This window comes from Brassica napus, chromosome A8 (genome assembly GCF_020379485.1).
Source record: "Brassica napus cultivar Da-Ae chromosome A8, Da-Ae, whole genome shotgun sequence".
Taxonomy (NCBI): domain Eukaryota; kingdom Viridiplantae; phylum Streptophyta; class Magnoliopsida; order Brassicales; family Brassicaceae; genus Brassica; species Brassica napus.
Window position 1 is genome coordinate 18,863,674 of NC_063441.1, and position 22,113 is coordinate 18,885,786.

Below are 22,113 nucleotides of genomic sequence, written 5' to 3' on the forward strand. Positions count from 1 at the left end.
GAGCACCCGGATCCCAATCTCGATCGAACATCCAAACCCTAATTTGAACTCTAAAGAATACTCCTCTATCCACAAATATTCTTGTTATCTTAATTTTTAAATCACAAAACCCAAATCTACAATATTTCTCAAAAAAATGAAAACTTTCCTAAAATAGAAGTTTTTAAGAAAATTATTTTAAAATACAACATATTGATGAAAAATTCTTAAAAAATACTCATCTATCCACAAATATTCTTGTTATCCTAATTTCTAAATCACAAACCCAAATATACAATATCTCAAAAAAATGAAAACTTTCCTAAAATAGAAGTTTTAAGAAAATTATTTAAAATACAACATATTGATGAAAAATTCTTAAAGAATACTCATCTATCCACAAATATTCTTGTTATCCTAATTTCTAAATCACAAAACCCAAATCTACAATATTTCTCAAAAAAACAGAAAACTTTCCTAAAATAGAAGTTTTTAAGAAAATTATTTTAAAATACAACATATTGATGAAAAATTCTTAAAAAATACTCATCTATCCACAAATATTCTTGTTATCCTAATTTCTAAATCACAAAACCCAAATATACAATATTTCTCAAAAAAAATGAAAACTTTCCTAAAATAGAAGTTTTTAAGAAAATTATTTTAAAATACAACATATTGATGAAAAATTCTTAAAAATACTCATCTATCCACAAATATTCTTGTTATCCTAATTTCTAAATCACAAAACCCAAATATACAATATTTCTCAAAAAAATGAAAACTTTCCTAAAATAGAAGTTTTTAAGAAAATTATTTTAAAATACAACATATTGATGAAAAATTCTTAAAGAATACTCATCTATCCACAAATATTCTTGTTATCCTAATTTCTAAATCACAAAACCCAAATCTACAATATTTCTCAAAAAAACAGAAAACTTTCCTAAAATAGAAGTTTTTAAGAAAATTATTTTAAAATACAACATATTGATGAAAAATTCTTAAAGAATACTCATCTATCCACAAATATTCTTGTTATCCTAATTTCTAAATCACAAAACCCAAATATACAATATTTCTCAAAAAATGAAAACTTTCCTAAAATAGAAGTTTTTAAGAAAATTATTTTAAAATACAACATATTGATGAAAAATTCTTAAAAAATACTCATCTATCCACAAATATTCTTGTTATCCTAATTTCTAAATCACAAAACCCAAATCTACAATATTTCTCAAAAAAATGAAAACTTTCCTAAAATAGAAGTTTTTAAGAAAATTATTTTAAAATACAACATATTGATGAAAAATTCTTAAAGAATACTCATCTATCCACAAATATTCTTGTTATCCTAATTTCTAAATCACAAAACCCAAATCTACAATATTTCTCAAAAAAAAGAAAACTTTCCTAAAATAGAAGTTTTTAAGAAAATTATTTTAAAATACAACATATTGATGAAAAATTCTTAAAGAATACTCATCTATCCACAAATATTCTTGTTATCCTAATTTCTAAATCACAAAACCCAAATCTACAATATTTCTCAAAAAAATGAAAACTTTCCTAAAATAGAAGTTTTTAAGAAAATTATTTTAAAATACAACATATTGATGAAAAATTCTTAAAGAATACTCATCTATCCACAAATATTCTTGTTATCCTAATTTCTAAATCACAAAACCCAAATCTACAATATTTCTCAAAAAAATGAAAACTTTCCTAAAATAGAAGTTTTTAAGAAAATAATTTTAAAATACAACATATTGATGAAAAATTCTTAAAAAACTCATCTATCCACAAATATTCTTGTTATCCTAATTTCTAAATCACAAAACCCAAATCTACAATATTTCTCAAAAAAATGAAAACTTTCCTAAAATAGAAGTTTTTAAGAAAATTATTTTAAAATACAACATATTGATGAAAAATTCTTAAAGAATACTCATCTATCCACAAATATTCTTGTTATCCTAATTTCTAAATCACAAAACCCAAATCTACAATATTTCTCAAAAAAAGAAAACTTTCCTAAAATAGAAGTTTTTAAGAAAATTATTTTAAAATACAACATATTGATGAAAAATTCTTAAAAATACTCATCTATCCACAAATATTCTTGTTATCCTAATTTCTAAATCACAAAACCCAAATATACAATATTTCTCAAAAAAATGAAAACTTTCCTAAAATAGAAGTTTTTAAGAAAATTATTTTAAAATACAACATATTGATGAAAAATTCTTAAAGAATACTCATCTATCCACAAATATTCTTGTTATCCTAATTTCTAAATCACAAAACCCAAATCTACAATATTTCTCAAAAAAACAGAAAACTTTCCTAAAATAGAAGTTTTTAAGAAAATTATTTTAAAATACAACATATTGATGAAAAATTCTTAAAGAATACTCATCTATCCACAAATATATTTGTTATCCTAATTTCTAAATCACAAAACCCAAATCTACAATATTTCTCAAAAAAATGAAAACTTTCCTAAAATAGAAGTTTTTAAGAAAATTATTTTAAAATACAACATATTGATGAAAAATTCTTAAAAAATACTCATCTATCCACAAATATTCTTGTTATCCTAATTTCTAAATCACAAAACCCAAATATACAATATTTCTCAAAAAAATGAAAACTTTCCTAAAATAGAAGTTTTTAAGAAAATTATTTTAAAATACAACATATTGATGAAAAATTCTTAAAGAATACTCATCTATCCACAAATATTCTTGTTATCCTAATTTCTAAATCACAAAACCCAAATCTACAATATTTCTCAAAAAAAACAGAAAACTTTCCTAAAATAGAAGTTTTTAAGAAAATTATTTTAAAATACAACATATTGATGAAAAATTCTTAAAGAATACTCATCTATCCACAAATATTCTTGTTATCCTAATTTCTAAATCACAAAACCCAAATCTACAATATTTCTCAAAAAAATGAAAACTTTCCTAAAATAGAAGTTTTTAAGAAAATTATTTTAAAATACAACATATTGATGAAAAATTCTTAAAGAATACTCATCTATCCACAAATATTCTTGTTATCCTAATTTCTAAATCACAAAACCCAAATCTACAATATTTCTCAAAAAAATGAAAACTTTCCTAAAATAGAAGTTTTTAAGAAAATTATTTTAAAATACAACATATTGATGAAAAATTCTTAAAGAATACTCATCTATCCACAAATATTCTTGTTATCCTAATTTCTAAATCACAAAACCCAAATATACAATATTTCTCAAAAAAATGAAAACTTTCCTAAAATAGAAGTTTTTAAGAAAATTATTTTAAAATACAACATATTGATGAAAAATTCTTAAAGAATACTCATCTATCCACAAATATTCTTGTTATCCTAATTTCTAAATCACAAAACCCAAATCTACAATATTTCTCAAAAAAAAGAAAACTTTCCTAAAATAGAAGTTTTTAAGAAAATTATTTTAAAATACAACATATTGATGAAAAATTCTTAAAAAATACTCATCTATCCACAAATATTCTTGTTATCCTAATTTCTAAATCACAAAACCCAAATCTACAATATTTCTCAAAAAAATGAAAACTTTCCTAAAATAGAAGTTTTTAAGAAAATTATTTTAAAATACAACATATTGATGAAAAATTCTTAAAAAATACTCATCTATCCACAAATATTCTTGTTATCCTAATTTCTAAATCACAAAACCCAAATCTACAATATTTCTCAAAAAATGAAAACTTTCCTAAAATAGAAGTTTTTAAGAAAATTATTTTAAAATACAACATATTGATGAAAAATTCTTAAAGAATACTCATCTATCCACAAATATTCTTGTTATCCTAATTTCTAAATCACAAAACCCAAATCTACAATATTTCTCAAAAAAACAGAAAACTTTCCTAAAATAGAAGTTTTTAAGAAAATTATTTTAAAATACAACATATTGATGAAAAATTCTTAAAGAATACTCATCTATCCACAAATATTCTTGTTATCCTAATTTCTAAATCACAAAACCCAAATATACAATATTTCTCAAAAAAATGAAAACTTTCCTAAAATAGAAGTTTTTAAGAAAATTATTTTAAAATACAACATATTGATGAAAAATTCTTAAAAAATACTCATCTATCCACAAATATTCTTGTTATCCTAATTTCTAAATCACAAAACCCAAATCTACAATATTTCTCAAAAAAATGAAAACTTTCCTAAAATAGAAGTTTTTAAGAAAATTATTTTAAAATACAACATATTGATGAAAAATTCTTAAAGAATACTCATCTATCCACAAATATTCTTGTTATCCTAATTTCTAAATCACAAAACCCAAATCTACAATATTTCTCAAAAAAACAGAAAACTTTCCTAAAATAGAAGTTTTTAAGAAAATTATTTTAAAATACAACATATTGATGAAAAATTCTTAAAGAATACTCATCTATCCACAAATATTCTTGTTATCCTAATTTCTAAATCACAAAACCCAAATCTACAATATTTCTCAAAAAAATGAAAACTTTCCTAAAATAGAAGTTTTTAAGAAAATTATTTTAAAATACAACATATTGATGAAAAATTCTTAAAGAATACTCATCTATCCACAAATATTCTTGTTATCCTAATTTCTAAATCACAAAACCCAAATCTACAATATTTCTCAAAAAAATGAAAACTTTCCTAAAATAGAAGTTTTTAAGAAAATTATTTTAAAATACAACATATTGATGAAAAATTCTTAAAGAATACTCATCTATCCACAAATATTCTTGTTATCCTAATTTCTAAATCACAAAACCCAAATCTACAATATTTCTCAAAAAAATGAAAACTTTCCTAAAATAGAAGTTTTTAAGAAAATTATTTTAAAATACAACATATTGATGAAAAATTCTTAAAGAATACTCATCTATCCACAAATATATTTGTTATCCTAATTTCTAAATCACAAAACCCAAATCTACAATATTTCTCAAAAAAATGAAAACTTTCCTAAAATAGAAGTTTTTAAGAAAATTATTTTAAAATACAACATATTGATGAAAAATTCTTAAAAATACTCATCTATCCACAAATATTCTTGTTATCCTAATTTCTAAATCACAAAACCCAAATATACAATATTTCTCAAAAAAATGAAAACTTTCCTAAAATAGAAGTTTTTAAGAAAATTATTTTAAAATACAACATATTGATGAAAAATTCTTAAAGAATACTCATCTATCCACAAATATTCTTGTTATCCTAATTTCTAAATCACAAAACCCAAATCTACAATATTTCTCAAAAAAATGAAAACTTTCCTAAAATAGAAGTTTTTAAGAAAATTATTTTAAAATACAACATATTGATGAAAAATTCTTAAAGAATACTCATCTATCCACAAATATTCTTGTTATCCTAATTTCTAAATCACAAAACCCAAATCTACAATATTTCTCAAAAAAATGAAAACTTTCCTAAAATAGAAGTTTTTAAGAAAATTATTTTAAAATACAACATATTGATGAAAAATTCTTAAAGAATACTCATCTATCCACAAATATTCTTGTTATCCTAATTTCTAAATCACAAAACCCAAATCTACAATATTTCTCAAAAAAATGAAAACTTTCCTAAAATAGAAGTTTTTAAGAAAATTATTTTAAAATACAACATATTGATGAAAAATTCTTAAAGAATACTCATCTATCCACAAATATTCTTGTTATCCTAATTTCTAAATCACAAAACCCAAATCTACAATATTTCTCAAAAAAATGAAAACTTTCCTAAAATAGAAGTTTTTAAGAAAATTATTTTAAAATACAACATATTGATGAAAAATTCTTAAAGAATACTCATCTATCCACAAATATTCTTGTTATCCTAATTTCTAAATCACAAAACCCAAATCTACAATATTTCTCAAAAAAATGAAAACTTTCCTAAAATAGAAGTTTTTAAGAAAATTATTTTAAAATACAACATATTGATGAAAAATTCTTAAAGAATACTCATCTATCCACAAATATTCTTGTTATCCTAATTTCTAAATCACAAAACCCAAATCTACAATATTTCTCAAAAAAATGAAAACTTTCCTAAAATAGAAGTTTTTAAGAAAATTATTTTAAAATACAACATATTGATGAAAAATTCTTAAAGAATACTCATCTATCCACAAATATTCTTGTTATCCTAATTTCTAAATCACAAAACCCAAATCTACAATATTTCTCAAAAAAATGAAAACTTTCCTAAAATAGAAGTTTTTAAGAAAATTATTTTAAAATACAACATATTGATGAAAAATTCTTAAAGAATACTCATCTATCCACAAATATTCTTGTTATCCTAATTTCTAAATCACAAAACCCAAATCTACAATATTTCTCAAAAAAATGAAAACTTTCCTAAAATAGAAGTTTTTAAGAAAATTATTTTAAAATACAACATATTGATGAAAAATTCTTAAAGAATACTCATCTATCCACAAATATTCTTGTTATCCTAATTTCTAAATCACAAAACCCAAATCTACAATATTTCTCAAAAAAACAGAAAACTTTCCTAAAATAGAAGTTTTTAAGAAAATTATTTTAAAATACAACATATTGATGAAAAATTCTTAAAGAATACTCATCTATCCACAAATATTCTTGTTATCCTAATTTCTAAATCACAAAACCCAAATCTACAATATTTCTCAAAAAAATGAAAACTTTCCTAAAATAGAAGTTTTTAAGAAAATTATTTTAAAATACAACATATTGATGAAAAATTCTTAAAGAATACTCATCTATCCACAAATATTCTTGTTATCCTAATTTCTAAATCACAAAACCCAAATCTACAATATTTCTCAAAAAAATGAAAACTTTCCTAAAATAGAAGTTTTTAAGAAAATTATTTTAAAATACAACATATTGATGAAAAATTCTTAAAGAATACTCATCTATCCACAAATATTCTTGTTATCCTAATTTCTAAATCACAAAACCCAAATCTACAATATTTCTCAAAAAAACAGAAAACTTTCCTAAAATAGAAGTTTTTAAGAAAATTATTTTAAAATACAACATATTGATGAAAAATTCTTAAAGAATACTCATCTATCCACAAATATTCTTGTTATCCTAATTTCTAAATCACAAAACCCAAATATACAATATTTCTCAAAAAAATGAAAACTTTCCTAAAATAGAAGTTTTTAAGAAAATTATTTTAAAATACAACATATTGATGAAAAATTCTTAAAGAATACTCATCTATCCACAAATATTCTTGTTATCCTAATTTCTAAATCACAAAACCCAAATCTACAATATTTCTCAAAAAAATGAAAACTTTCCTAAAATAGAAGTTTTTAAGAAAATTATTTTAAAATACAACATATTGATGAAAAATTCTTAAAGAATACTCATCTATCCACAAATATTCTTGTTATCCTAATTTCTAAATCACAAAACCCAAATCTACAATATTTCTCAAAAAAATGAAAACTTTCCTAAAATAGAAGTTTTTAAGAAAATTATTTTAAAATACAACATATTGATGAAAAATTCTTAAAGAATACTCATCTATCCACAAATATTCTTGTTATCCTAATTTCTAAATCACAAAACCCAAATCTACAATATTTCTCAAAAAAAGAAAACTTTCCTAAAATAGAAGTTTTTAAGAAAATTATTTTAAAATACAACATATTGATGAAAAATTCTTAAAGAATACTCATCTATCCACAAATATATTTGTTATCCTAATTTCTAAATCACAAAACCCAAATATACAATATTTCTCAAAAAAATGAAAACTTTCCTAAAATAGAAGTTTTTAAGAAAATTATTTTAAAATACAACATATTGATGAAAAATTCTTAAAAAATACTCATCTATCCACAAATATTCTTGTTATCCTAATTTCTAAATCACAAAACCCAAATATACAATATTTCTCAAAAAAATGAAAACTTTCCTAAAATAGAAGTTTTTAAGAAAATTATTTTAAAATACAACATATTGATGAAAAATTCTTAAAGAATACTCATCTATCCACAAATATTCTTGTTATCCTAATTTCTAAATCACAAAACCCAAATCTACAATATTTCTCAAAAAACAGAAAACTTTCCTAAAATAGAAGTTTTTAAGAAAATTATTTTAAAATACAACATATTGATGAAAAATTCTTAAAGAATACTCATCTATCCACAAATATTCTTGTTATCCTAATTTCTAAATCACAAAACCCAAATCTACAATATTTCTCAAAAAATGAAAACTTTCCTAAAATAGATGTTTTAAGAAAATTATTTTAAAATACAACATATTGATGAAAAATTCTTAAAGAATACTCATCTATCCACAAATATTCTTGTTATCCTAATTTCTAAATCACAAAACCCAAATCTACAATATTTCTCAAAAAAAAGAAAACTTTCCTAAAATAGAAGTTTTTAAGAAAATTATTTTAAAATACAACATATTGATGAAAAATTCTTAAAGAATACTCATCTATCCACAAATATTCTTGTTATCCTAATTTCTAAATCACAAAACCCAAATATACAATATTTCTCAAAAAAACAGAAAACTTTCCTAAAATAGAAGTTTTTAAGAAAATTATTTTAAAATACAACATATTGATGAAAAATTCTTAAAGAATACTCATCTATCCACAAATATTCTTGTTATCCTAATTTCTAAATCACAAAACCCAAATATACAATATTTCTCAAAAAAATGAAAACTTTCCTAAAATAGAAGTTTTTAAGAAAATTATTTTAAAATACAACATATTGATGAAAAATTCTTAAAGAATACTCATCTATCCACAAATATTCTTGTTATCCTAATTTCTAAATCACAAAACCCAAATCTACAATATTTCTCAAAAAAATGAAAACTTTCCTAAAATAGAAGTTTTTAAGAAAATTATTTTAAAATACAACATATTGATGAAAAATTCTTAAAGAATACTCATCTATCCACAAATATTCTTGTTATCCTAATTTCTAAATCACAAAACCCAAATCTACAATATTTCTCAAAAAAATGAAAACTTTCCTAAAATAGAAGTTTTTAAGAAAATTATTTTAAAATACAACATATTGATGAAAAATTCTTAAAGAATACTCATCTATCCACAAATATTCTTGTTATCCTAATTTCTAAATCACAAAACCCAAATCTACAATATTTCTCAAAAAAATGAAAACTTTCCTAAAATAGAAGTTTTTAAGAAAATTATTTTAAAATACAACATATTGATGAAAAATTCTTAAAGAATACTCATCTATCCACAAATATTCTTGTTATCCTAATTTCTAAATCACAAAACCCAAATCTACAATATTTCTCAAAAAAAGAAAACTTTCCTAAAATAGAAGTTTTTAAGAAAATTATTTTAAAATACAACATATTGATGAAAAATTCTTAAAGAATACTCATCTATCCACAAATATTCTTGTTATCCTAATTTCTAAATCACAAAACCCAAATCTACAATATTTCTCAAAAAAATGAAAACTTTCCTAAAATAGAAGTTTTTAAGAAAATTATTTTAAAATACAACATATTGATGAAAAATTCTTAAAGAATACTCATCTATCCACAAATATTCTTGTTATCCTAATTTCTAAATCACAAAACCCAAATATACAATATTTCTCAAAAAAATGAAAACTTTCCTAAAATAGAAGTTTTTAAGAAAATTATTTTAAAATACAACATATTGATGAAAAATTCTTAAAGAATACTCATCTATCCACAAATATTCTTGTTATCCTAATTTCTAAATCACAAAACCCAAATCTACAATATTTCTCAAAAAAATGAAAACTTTCCTAAAATAGAAGTTTTTAAGAAAATTATTTTAAAATACAACATATTGATGAAAAATTCTTAAAGAATACTCATCTATCCACAAATATTCTTGTTATCCTAATTTCTAAATCACAAAACCCAAATCTACAATATTTCTCAAAAAAATGAAAACTTTCCTAAAATAGAAGTTTTTAAGAAAATTATTTTAAAATACAACATATTGATGAAAAATTCTTAAAGAATACTCATCTATCCACAAATATTCTTGTTATCCTAATTTCTAAATCACAAAACCCAAATCTACAATATTTCTCAAAAAAATGAAAACTTTCCTAAAATAGAAGTTTTTAAGAAAATTATTTTAAAATACAACATATTGATGAAAAATTCTTAAAGAATACTCATCTATCCACAAATATTCTTGTTATCCTAATTTCTAAATCACAAAACCCAAATCTACAATATTTCTCAAAAAAATGAAAACTTTCCTAAAATAGAAGTTTTTAAGAAAATTATTTTAAAATACAACATATTGATGAAAAATTCTTAAAGAATACTCATCTATCCACAAATATTCTTGTTATCCTAATTTCTAAATCACAAAACCCAAATCTACAATATTTCTCAAAAAAAGAAAACTTTCCTAAAATAGAAGTTTTTAAGAAAATTATTTTAAAATACAACATATTGATGAAAAATTCTTAAAGAATACTCATCTATCCACAAATATTCTTGTTATCCTAATTTCTAAATCACAAAACCCAAATCTACAATATTTCTCAAAAAAATGAAAACTTTCCTAAAATAGAAGTTTTTAAGAAAATTATTTTAAAATACAACATATTGATGAAAAATTCTTAAAGAATACTCATCTATCCACAAATATTCTTGTTATCCTAATTTCTAAATCACAAAACCCAAATCTACAATATTTCTCAAAAAAATGAAAACTTTCCTAAAATAGAAGTTTTTAAGAAAATTATTTTAAAATACAACATATTGATGAAAAATTCTTAAAGAATACTCATCTATCCACAAATATTCTTGTTATCCTAATTTCTAAATCACAAAACCCAAATCTACAATATTTCTCAAAAAAATGAAAACTTTCCTAAAATAGAAGTTTTTAAGAAAATTATTTTAAAATACAACATATTGATGAAAAATTCTTAAAGAATACTCATCTATCCACAAATATTCTTGTTATCCTAATTTCTAAATCACAAAACCCAAATCTACAATATTTCTCAAAAAAATGAAAACTTTCCTAAAATAGAAGTTTTTAAGAAAATTATTTTAAAATACAACATATTGATGAAAAATTCTTAAAGAATACTCATCTATCCACAAATATTCTTGTTATCCTAATTTCTAAATCACAAAACCCAAATCTACAATATTTCTCAAAAAAATGAAAACTTTCCTAAAATAGAAGTTTTTAAGAAAATTATTTTAAAATACAACATATTGATGAAAAATTCTTAAAGAATACTCATCTATCCACAAATATTCTTGTTATCCTAATTTCTAAATCACAAAACCCAAATCTACAATATTTCTCAAAAAAATGAAAACTTTCCTAAAATAGAAGTTTTTAAGAAAATTATTTTAAAATACAACATATTGATGAAAAATTCTTAAAGAATACTCATCTATCCACAAATATTCTTGTTATCCTAATTTCTAAATCACAAAACCCAAATCTACAATATTTCTCAAAAAAATGAAAACTTTCCTAAAATAGAAGTTTTTAAGAAAATTATTTTAAAATACAACATATTGATGAAAAATTCTTAAAGAATACTCATCTATCCACAAATATTCTTGTTATCCTAATTTCTAAATCACAAAACCCAAATCTACAATATTTCTCAAAAAAATGAAAACTTTCCTAAAATAGAAGTTTTTAAGAAAATTATTTTAAAATACAACATATTGATGAAAAATTCTTAAAGAATACTCATCTATCCACAAATATTCTTGTTATCCTAATTTCTAAATCACAAAACCCAAATCTACAATATTTCTCAAAAAACAGAAAACTTTCCTAAAATAGAAGTTTTTAAGAAAATTATTTTAAAATACAACATATTGATGAAAAATTCTTAAAGAATACTCATCTATCCACAAATATTCTTGTTATCCTAATTTCTAAATCACAAAACCCAAATCTACAATATTTCTCAAAAAAAGAAAACTTTCCTAAAATAGAAGTTTTTAAGAAAATTATTTTAAAATACAACATATTGATGAAAAATTCTTAAAAATACTCATCTATCCACAAATATTCTTGTTATCCTAATTTCTAAATCACAAAACCCAAATATACAATATTTCTCAAAAAAATGAAAACTTTCCTAAAATAGAAGTTTTTAAGAAAATTATTTTAAAATACAACATATTGATGAAAAATTCTTAAAGAATACTCATCTATCCACAAATATTCTTGTTATCCTAATTTCTAAATCACAAAACCCAAATCTACAATATTTCTCAAAAAAAGAAAACTTTCCTAAAATAGAAGTTTTTAAGAAAATTATTTTAAAATACAACATATTGATGAAAAATTCTTAAAGAATACTCATCTATCCACAAATATTCTTGTTATCCTAATTTCTAAATCACAAAACCCAAATCTACAATATTTCTCAAAAAACAGAAAACTTTCCTAAAATAGAAATTTTTAAGAAAATTATTTTAAAATACAACATATTGATGAAAAATTCTTAAAGAATACTCATCTATCCACAAATATTCTTGTTATCCTAATTTCTAAATCACAAAACCCAAATCTACAATATTTCTCAAAAAATGAAAACTTTCCTAAAATAGAAGTTTTTAAGAAAATTATTTTAAAATACAACATATTGATGAAAAATTCTTAAAGAATACTCATCTATCCACAAATATTCTTGTTATCCTAATTTCTAAATCACAAAACCCAAATCTACAATATTTCTCAAAAAAATGAAAACTTTCCTAAAATAGAAGTTTTTAAGAAAATTATTTTAAAATACAACATATTGATGAAAAATTCTTAAAGAATACTCATCTATCCACAAATATTCTTGTTATCCTAATTTCTAAATCACAAAACCCAAATCTACAATATTTCTCAAAAAAATGAAAACTTTCCTAAAATAGAAGTTTTTAAGAAAATTATTTTAAAATACAACATATTGATGAAAAATTCTTAAAGAATACTCATCTATCCACAAATATTCTTGTTATCCTAATTTCTAAATCACAAAACCCAAATCTACAATATTTCTCAAAAAAATGAAAACTTTCCTAAAATAGAAGTTTTTAAGAAAATTATTTTAAAATACAACATATTGATGAAAAATTCTTAAAGAATACTCATCTATCCACAAATATTCTTGTTATCCTAATTTCTAAATCACAAAACCCAAATCTACAATATTTCTCAAAAAAATGAAAACTTTCCTAAAATAGAAGTTTTTAAGAAAATTATTTTAAAATACAACATATTGATGAAAAATTCTTAAAGAATACTCATCTATCCACAAATATTCTTGTTATCCTAATTTCTAAATCACAAAACCCAAATATACAATATTTCTCAAAAAAAGAAAACTTTCCTAAAATAGAAGTTTTTAAGAAAATTATTTTAAAATACAACATATTGATGAAAAATTCTTAAAGAATACTCATCTATCCACAAATATTCTTGTTATCCTAATTTCTAAATCACAAAACCCAAATCTACAATATTTCTCAAAAAAATGAAAACTTTCCTAAAATAGAAGTTTTTAAGAAAATTATTTTAAAATACAACATATTGATGAAAAATTCTTAAAGAATACTCATCTATCCACAAATATTCTTGTTATCCTAATTTCTAAATCACAAAACCCAAATCTACAATATTTCTCAAAAAAATGAAAACTTTCCTAAAATAGAAGTTTTTAAGAAAATTATTTTAAAATACAACATATTGATGAAAAATTCTTAAAGAATACTCATCTATCCACAAATATTCTTGTTATCCTAATTTCTAAATCACAAAACCCAAATCTACAATATTTCTCAAAAAAATGAAAACTTTCCTAAAATAGAAGTTTTTAAGAAAATTATTTTAAAATACAACATATTGATGAAAAATTCTTAAAGAATACTCATCTATCCACAAATATTCTTGTTATCCTAATTTCTAAATCACAAAACCCAAATCTACAATATTTCTCAAAAAAATGAAAACTTTCCTAAAATAGAAGTTTTTAAGAAAATTATTTTAAAATACAACATATTGATGAAAAATTCTTAAAGAATACTCATCTATCCACAAATATTCTTGTTATCCTAATTTCTAAATCACAAAACCCAAATCTACAATATTTCTCAAAAAACAGAAAACTTTCCTAAAATAGAAGTTTTTAAGAAAATTATTTTAAAATACAACATATTGATGAAAAATTCTTAAAGAATACTCATCTATCCACAAATATTCTTGTTATCCTAATTTCTAAATCACAAAACCCAAATCTACAATATTTCTCAAAAAAATGAAAACTTTCCTAAAATAGAAGTTTTTAAGAAAATTATTTTAAAATACAACATATTGATGAAAAATTCTTAAAGAATACTCATCTATCCACAAATATTCTTGTTATCCTAATTTCTAAATCACAAAACCCAAATATACAATATTTCTCAAAAAAATGAAAACTTTCCTAAAATAGAAGTTTTTAAGAAAATTATTTTAAAATACAACATATTGATGAAAAATTCTTAAAGAATACTCATCTATCCACAAATATTCTTGTTATCCTAATTTCTAAATCACAAAACCCAAATCTACAATATTTCTCAAAAAAATGAAAACTTTCCTAAAATAGAAGTTTTTAAGAAAATTATTTTAAAATACAACATATTGATGAAAAATTCTTAAAGAATACTCATCTATCCACAAATATTCTTGTTATCCTAATTTCTAAATCACAAAACCCAAATCTACAATATTTCTCAAAAAATGAAAACTTTCCTAAAATAGAAGTTTTTAAGAAAATTATTTTAAAATACAACATATTGATGAAAAATTCTTAAAGAATACTCATCTATCCACAAATATTCTTGTTATCCTAATTTCTAAATCACAAAACCCAAATCTACAATATTTCTCAAAAAAATGAAAACTTTCCTAAAATAGAAGTTTTTAAGAAAATTATTTTAAAATACAACATATTGATGAAAAATTCTTAAAGAATACTCATCTATCCACAAATATTCTTGTTATCCTAATTTCTAAATCACAAAACCCAAATCTACAATATTTCTCAAAAAAATGAAAACTTTCCTAAAATAGAAGTTTTTAAGAAAATTATTTTAAAATACAACATATTGATGAAAAATTCTTAAAGAATACTCATCTATCCACAAATATTCTTGTTATCCTAATTTCTAAATCACAAAACCCAAATCTACAATATTTCTCAAAAAAATGAAAACTTTCCTAAAATAGAAGTTTTTAAGAAAATTATTTTAAAATACAACATATTGATGAAAAATTCTTAAAGAATACTCATCTATCCACAAATATTCTTGTTATCCTAATTTCTAAATCACAAAACCCAAATCTACAATATTTCTCAAAAAAATGAAAACTTTCCTAAAATAGAAGTTTTTAAGAAAATTATTTTAAAATACAACATATTGATGAAAAATTCTTAAAGAATACTCATCTATCCACAAATATTCTTGTTATCCTAATTTCTAAATCACAAAACCCAAATCTACAATATTTCTCAAAAAAATGAAAACTTTCCTAAAATAGAAGTTTTTAAGAAAATTATTTTAAAATACAACATATTGATGAAAAATTCTTAAAGAATACTCATCTATCCACAAATATTCTTGTTATCCTAATTTCTAAATCACAAAACCCAAATCTACAATATTTCTCAAAAAAATGAAAACTTTCCTAAAATAGAAGTTTTTAAGAAAATTATTTTAAAATACAACATATTGATGAAAAATTCTTAAAGAATACTCATCTATCCACAAATATTCTTGTTATCCTAATTTCTAAATCACAAAACCCAAATCTACAATATTTCTCAAAAAAAGAAAACTTTCCTAAAATAGAAGTTTTTAAGAAAATTATTTTAAAATACAACATATTGATGAAAAATTCTTAAAGAATACTCATCTATCCACAAATATTCTTGTTATCCTAATTTCTAAATCACAAAACCCAAATCTACAATATTTCTCAAAAAAATGAAAACTTTCCTAAAATAGAAGTTTTTAAGAAAATTATTTTAAAATACAACATATTGATGAAAAATTCTTAAAGAATACTCATCTATCCACAAATATTCTTGTTATCCTAATTTCTAAATCACAAAACCCAAATCTACAATATTTCTCAAAAAAATGAAAACTTTCCTAAAATAGAAGTTTTTAAGAAAATTATTTTAAAATACAACATATTGATGAAAAATTCTTAAAGAATACTCATCTATCCACAAATATTCTTGTTATCCTAATTTCTAAATCACAAAACCCAAATCTACAATATTTCTCAAAAAAAATGAAAACTTTCCTAAAATAGAAGTTTTTAAGAAAATTATTTTAAAATACAACATATTGATGAAAAATTCTTAAAGAATACTCATCTATCCACAAATATTCTTGTTATCCTAATTTCTAAATCACAAAACCCAAATCTACAATATTTCTCAAAAAAATGAAAACTTTCCTAAAATAGAAGTTTTTAAGAAAATTATTTTAAAATACAACATATTGATGAAAAATTCTTAAAGAATACTCATCTATCCACAAATATTCTTGTTATCCTAATTTCTAAATCACAAAACCCAAATCTACAATATTTCTCAAAAAAACAGAAAACTTTCCTAAAATAGAAGTTTTTAAGAAAATTATTTTAAAATACAACATATTGATGAAAAATTCTTAAAGAATACTCATCTATCCACAAATATTCTTGTTATCCTAATTTCTAAATCACAAAACCCAAATCTACAATATTTCTCAAAAAAATGAAAACTTTCCTAAAATAGAAGTTTTTAAGAAAATTATTTTAAAATACAACATATTGATGAAAAATTCTTAAAGAATACTCATCTATCCACAAATATTCTTGTTATCCTAATTTCTAAATCACAAAACCCAAATCTACAATATTTCTCAAAAAAATGAAAACTTTCCTAAAATAGAAGTTTTTAAGAAAATTATTTTAAAATACAACATATTGATGAAAAATTCTTAAAGAATACTCATCTATCCACAAATATTCTTGTTATCCTAATTTCTAAATCACAAAACCCAAATCTACAATATTTCTCAAAAAAATGAAAACTTTCCTAAAATAGAAGTTTTTAAGAAAATTATTTTAAAATACAACATATTGATGAAAAATTCTTAAAGAATACTCATCTATCCACAAATATTCTTGTTATCCTAATTTCTAAATCACAAAACCCAAATCTACAATATTTCTCAAAAAAATGAAAACTTTCCTAAAATAGAAGTTTTTAAGAAAATTATTTTAAAATACAACATATTGATGAAAAATTCTTAAAGAATACTCATCTATCCACAAATATTCTTGTTATCCTAATTTCTAAATCACAAAACCCAAATCTACAATATTTCTCAAAAAAAGAAAACTTTCCTAAAATAGAAGTTTTTAAGAAAATTATTTTAAAATACAACATATTGATGAAAAATTCTTAAAGAATACTCATCTATCCACAAATATTCTTGTTATCCTAATTTCTAAATCACAAAACCCAAATCTACAATATTTCTCAAAAAAATGAAAACTTTCCTAAAATAGAAGTTTTTAAGAAAATTATTTTAAAATACAACATATTGATGAAAAATTCTTAAAGAATACTCATCTATCCACAAATATTCTTGTTATCCTAATTTCTAAATCACAAAACCCAAATCTACAATATTTCTCAAAAAAATGAAAACTTTCCTAAAATAGAAGTTTTTAAGAAAATTATTTTAAAATACAACATATTGATGAAAAATTCTTAAAGAATACTCATCTATCCACAAATATTCTTGTTATCCTAATTTCTAAATCACAAAACCCAAATCTACAATATTTCTCAAAAAAATGAAAACTTTCCTAAAATAGAAGTTTTTAAGAAAATTATTTTAAAATACAACATATTGATGAAAAATTCTTAAAGAATACTCATCTATCCACAAATATTCTTGTTATCCTAATTTCTAAATCACAAAACCCAAATCTACAATATTTCTCAAAAAAATGAAAACTTTCCTAAAATAGAAGTTTTTAAGAAAATTATTTTAAAATACAACATATTGATGAAAAATTCTTAAAGAATACTCATCTATCCACAAATATTCTTGTTATCCTAATTTCTAAATCACAAAACCCAAATCTACAATATTTCTCAAAAAAAATGAAAACTTTCCTAAAATAGAAGTTTTTAAGAAAATTATTTTAAAATACAACATATTGATGAAAAATTCTTAAAGAATACTCATCTATCCACAAATATTCTTGTTATCCTAATTTCTAAATCACAAAACCCAAATCTACAATATTTCTCAAAAAAAAGAAAACTTTCCTAAAATAGAAGTTTTTAAGAAAATTATTTTAAAATACAACATATTGATGAAAAATTCTTAAAGAATACTCATCTATCCACAAATATATTTGTTATCCTAATTTCTAAATCACAAAACCCAAATCTACAATATTTCTCAAAAAAATGAAAACTTTCCTAAAATAGAAGTTTTTAAGAAAATTATTTTAAAATACAACATATTGATGAAAAATTCTTAAAGAATACTCATCTATCCACAAATATTCTTGTTATCCTAATTTTAAATCACAAAACCCAAATCTACAATATTTCTCACAAAAAAAAAAAACTTCCTAAAATAGAAGTTTTTAAGAAAATAATTTTAAAATACAACATATTGATGAAAAATTCTTAAAGAATACTCATCTATCCACAAATATTCTTGTTATCCTAATTTCTAAATCACAAAACCCAAATCTACAATATTTCTCAAAAAATGAAAACTTTCCTAAAATAGAATTTTTAAGAAAATTATTTTAAAATACAACATATTGATGAAAAATTCTTAAAGAATACTCATCTATCCACAAATATTCTTGTTATCCTAATTTCTAAATCACAAAACCCAAATCTACAATATTTCTCAAAAAACAGAAAACTTTCCTAAAATAGAAGTTTTTAAGAAAATTATTTTAAAATACAACATATTGATGAAAAATTCTTAAAGAATACTCATCTATCCACAAATATTCTTGTTATCCTAATTTCTAAATCACAAAACCCAAATATACAATATTTCTCAAAAAATGAAAACTTTCCTAAAATAGAAGTTTTAAGAAAATTATTTTAAAATACAACATATTGATGAAAAATTCTTAAAGAATACTCATCTATCCACAAATATTCTTGTTATCCTAATTTCTAAATCACAAAACCCAAATCTACAATATTTCTCAAAAAAACAGAAAACTTTCCTAAAATAGAAGTTTTTAAGAAAATTATTTTAAAATACAACATATTGATGAAAAATTCTTAAAGAATACTCATCTATCCACAAATATTCTTTTTATCCTAATTTCTAAATCACAAAACCCAAATATACAATATTTCTCAAAAAAATGAAAACTTTCCTAAAATAGAAGTTTTAAGAAAATTATTTTAAAATACAACATATTGATGAAAAATTCTTAAAAAATACTCATCTATCCACAAATATTCTTGTTATCCTAATTTCTAAATCACAAAACCCAAATCTACAATATTTCTCAAAAAAACAGAAAACTTTCCTAAAATAGAAATTTTAAGAAATTTATTTTAAAATACAACATATTGATGAAAAATTCTTAAAGAATACTCATCTATCCACAAATATATTTGTTATCCTAATTTCTAAATCACAAAACCCAAATCTACAATATTTCTCAAAAAAATGAAAACTTTCCTAAAATAGAAGTTTTTAAGAAAATTATTTTAAAATACAACATATTGATGAAAAATTCTTAAAGAATACTCATCTATCCACAAATATTCTTGTTATCCTAATTTCTAAATCACAAAACCCAAATCTACAATATTTCTCAAAAAAACAGAAAACATTTCCTAAAATAGAAGTTTTTAAGAAAATTATTTTAAAATACAACATATTGATGAAAAATTCTTAAAGAACACTCATCTATCCACAAATATTCTTGTTATCCTAATTTCTAAATCACAAAACCCAAATATACAATATTTCTCAAAAAAATGATAACTTTCCTAAAATAGAATTTTTTAAGAAAATTATTTTAAAATACAACATATTGATGAAAATTTTTTAAAGAATACTCATCTATCCACAAATATTCTTGTTATCCTAATTTCTAAATCACAAAACCCAAATCTACAATATTTCTCAAAAAATACAGAAAACTTTCCTAAAATAGAAGTTTTTAAGAAAATTATTTTAAAATACAACATATTGATGAAAAATTCTTAAAGAACACTCATCTATCCACAAATATTCTTGTTATCCTAATTTCTAAATCACAAAACCCAAATATACAATATTTCTCAAAAAAATGAAAACTTTCCTAAAATAGAAATTTTTAAGAAAATTATTTTAAAATACAACATATTGATGAAAAATTCTTAAAGAATACTCATATATCCACAAATATTCTTGTTATCCAAATTTCTAAATCACAAAACCCAAATTTACAATATTTCTCAAAAAAAACAGAAAACTTTCCTAAAATAGAAGTTTTTAAGAAAATTATTTTAAAATACAATATATTGATGAAAAATTCTTAAAGAATACTCCTCTATCCACAAATATTCTTGTTATCTTAATTTTTAAATCACAAAACCCAAATCTACAATATTTCTCACAAAAAATGAAAACTTTCCTAAAATAGAAGTTTTTAAGAAAATTATTTTAAAATACAACATATTGATGAAAAATTCTTAAAGAATACTCATCTATCCACAAATATTCTTGATCCTAATTTCTAAATCACAAAACCCAATCTACAATATTTCTCAAAAAAACAGAAAACTTTCCTAAAATAGAAGTTTTTAAGAAAATTATTTTAAAATACAACATATTGATGAAAAATTCTTAAAAAATACTCATCTATCCACAAATATTCTTGTTATCCTAATTTCTAAATCACAAAACCCAAATATACAATATTTCTCAAAAAATGAAAACTTTCCTAAAATAGAAGTTTTAAGAAAATTATTTTAAAATACAACATATTGATGAAAAATTCTTAAAAAATACTCATCTATCCACAAATATTCTTGTTATCCTAATTTCTAAATCACAAAACCCAAATATACAATATTTCTCAAAAAAATGAAAACTTTCCTAAAATAGAAGTTTTTAAGAAAATTATTTTAAAATACAACATATTGATGAAAAATTCTTAAAGAATACTCATCTATCCACAAATATTCTTGTTATCCTAATTTCTAAATCACAAAACCCAAATCTACAATATTTCTCAAAAAAAACAGAAAACTTTCCTAAAATAGAAATTTTTAAGAAAATTATTTTAAAATACAACATATTGATGAAAAATTCTTAAAGAATACTCAACTATCCACAAATATATTTGTTATCTTAATTTCTAAATCACAAAACCCAAATCTACAATATTTCTCAAGAAACAGAAAACTTTCCTAAAATAGAATTTTTTAAGAAAATTATTTTAAAATACAACATATTGATGAAAAATTCTTAAAGAATACTCATATATCCACAAATATTCTTGTTATCCTAATTTCTAAATCACAAAACCCAAATCTACAATATTTCTCAAAAAGATGAAAACTTTCCTAAAATAGAAGTTTTAAGAAAATTATTTTAAAATACAACATATTGATAAAAAATTCTTAAAGAATACTCGTCTATCCACAAATATTCTTGTTATCCTAATTTCTAAATCACAAAACCTAAATCTACAATATTTCTCAAAAAAACAGAAAACTTTCCTAAAATTGAAATTTTTAAGAAAATTATTTTAAAATACAACATATTGATGAAAAATGCTTAAAGAATACTCATCTATCCACAAATATATTTTTTATCCTAATTTCTAAATCACAAAACCCAAATCTACAATATTTCTCTAATAAATGAAACTTTTCCAAAATTAGCAGCTTTTTAGAAAATTATTTAAAATAAAATCTTAACCACAAACCCAAATCTACAATATTTCTCTAAAAATGAAAATTTTCCAAGAATAATATTTTTTATAAAAAAATGATTAAAAATACAAGATATT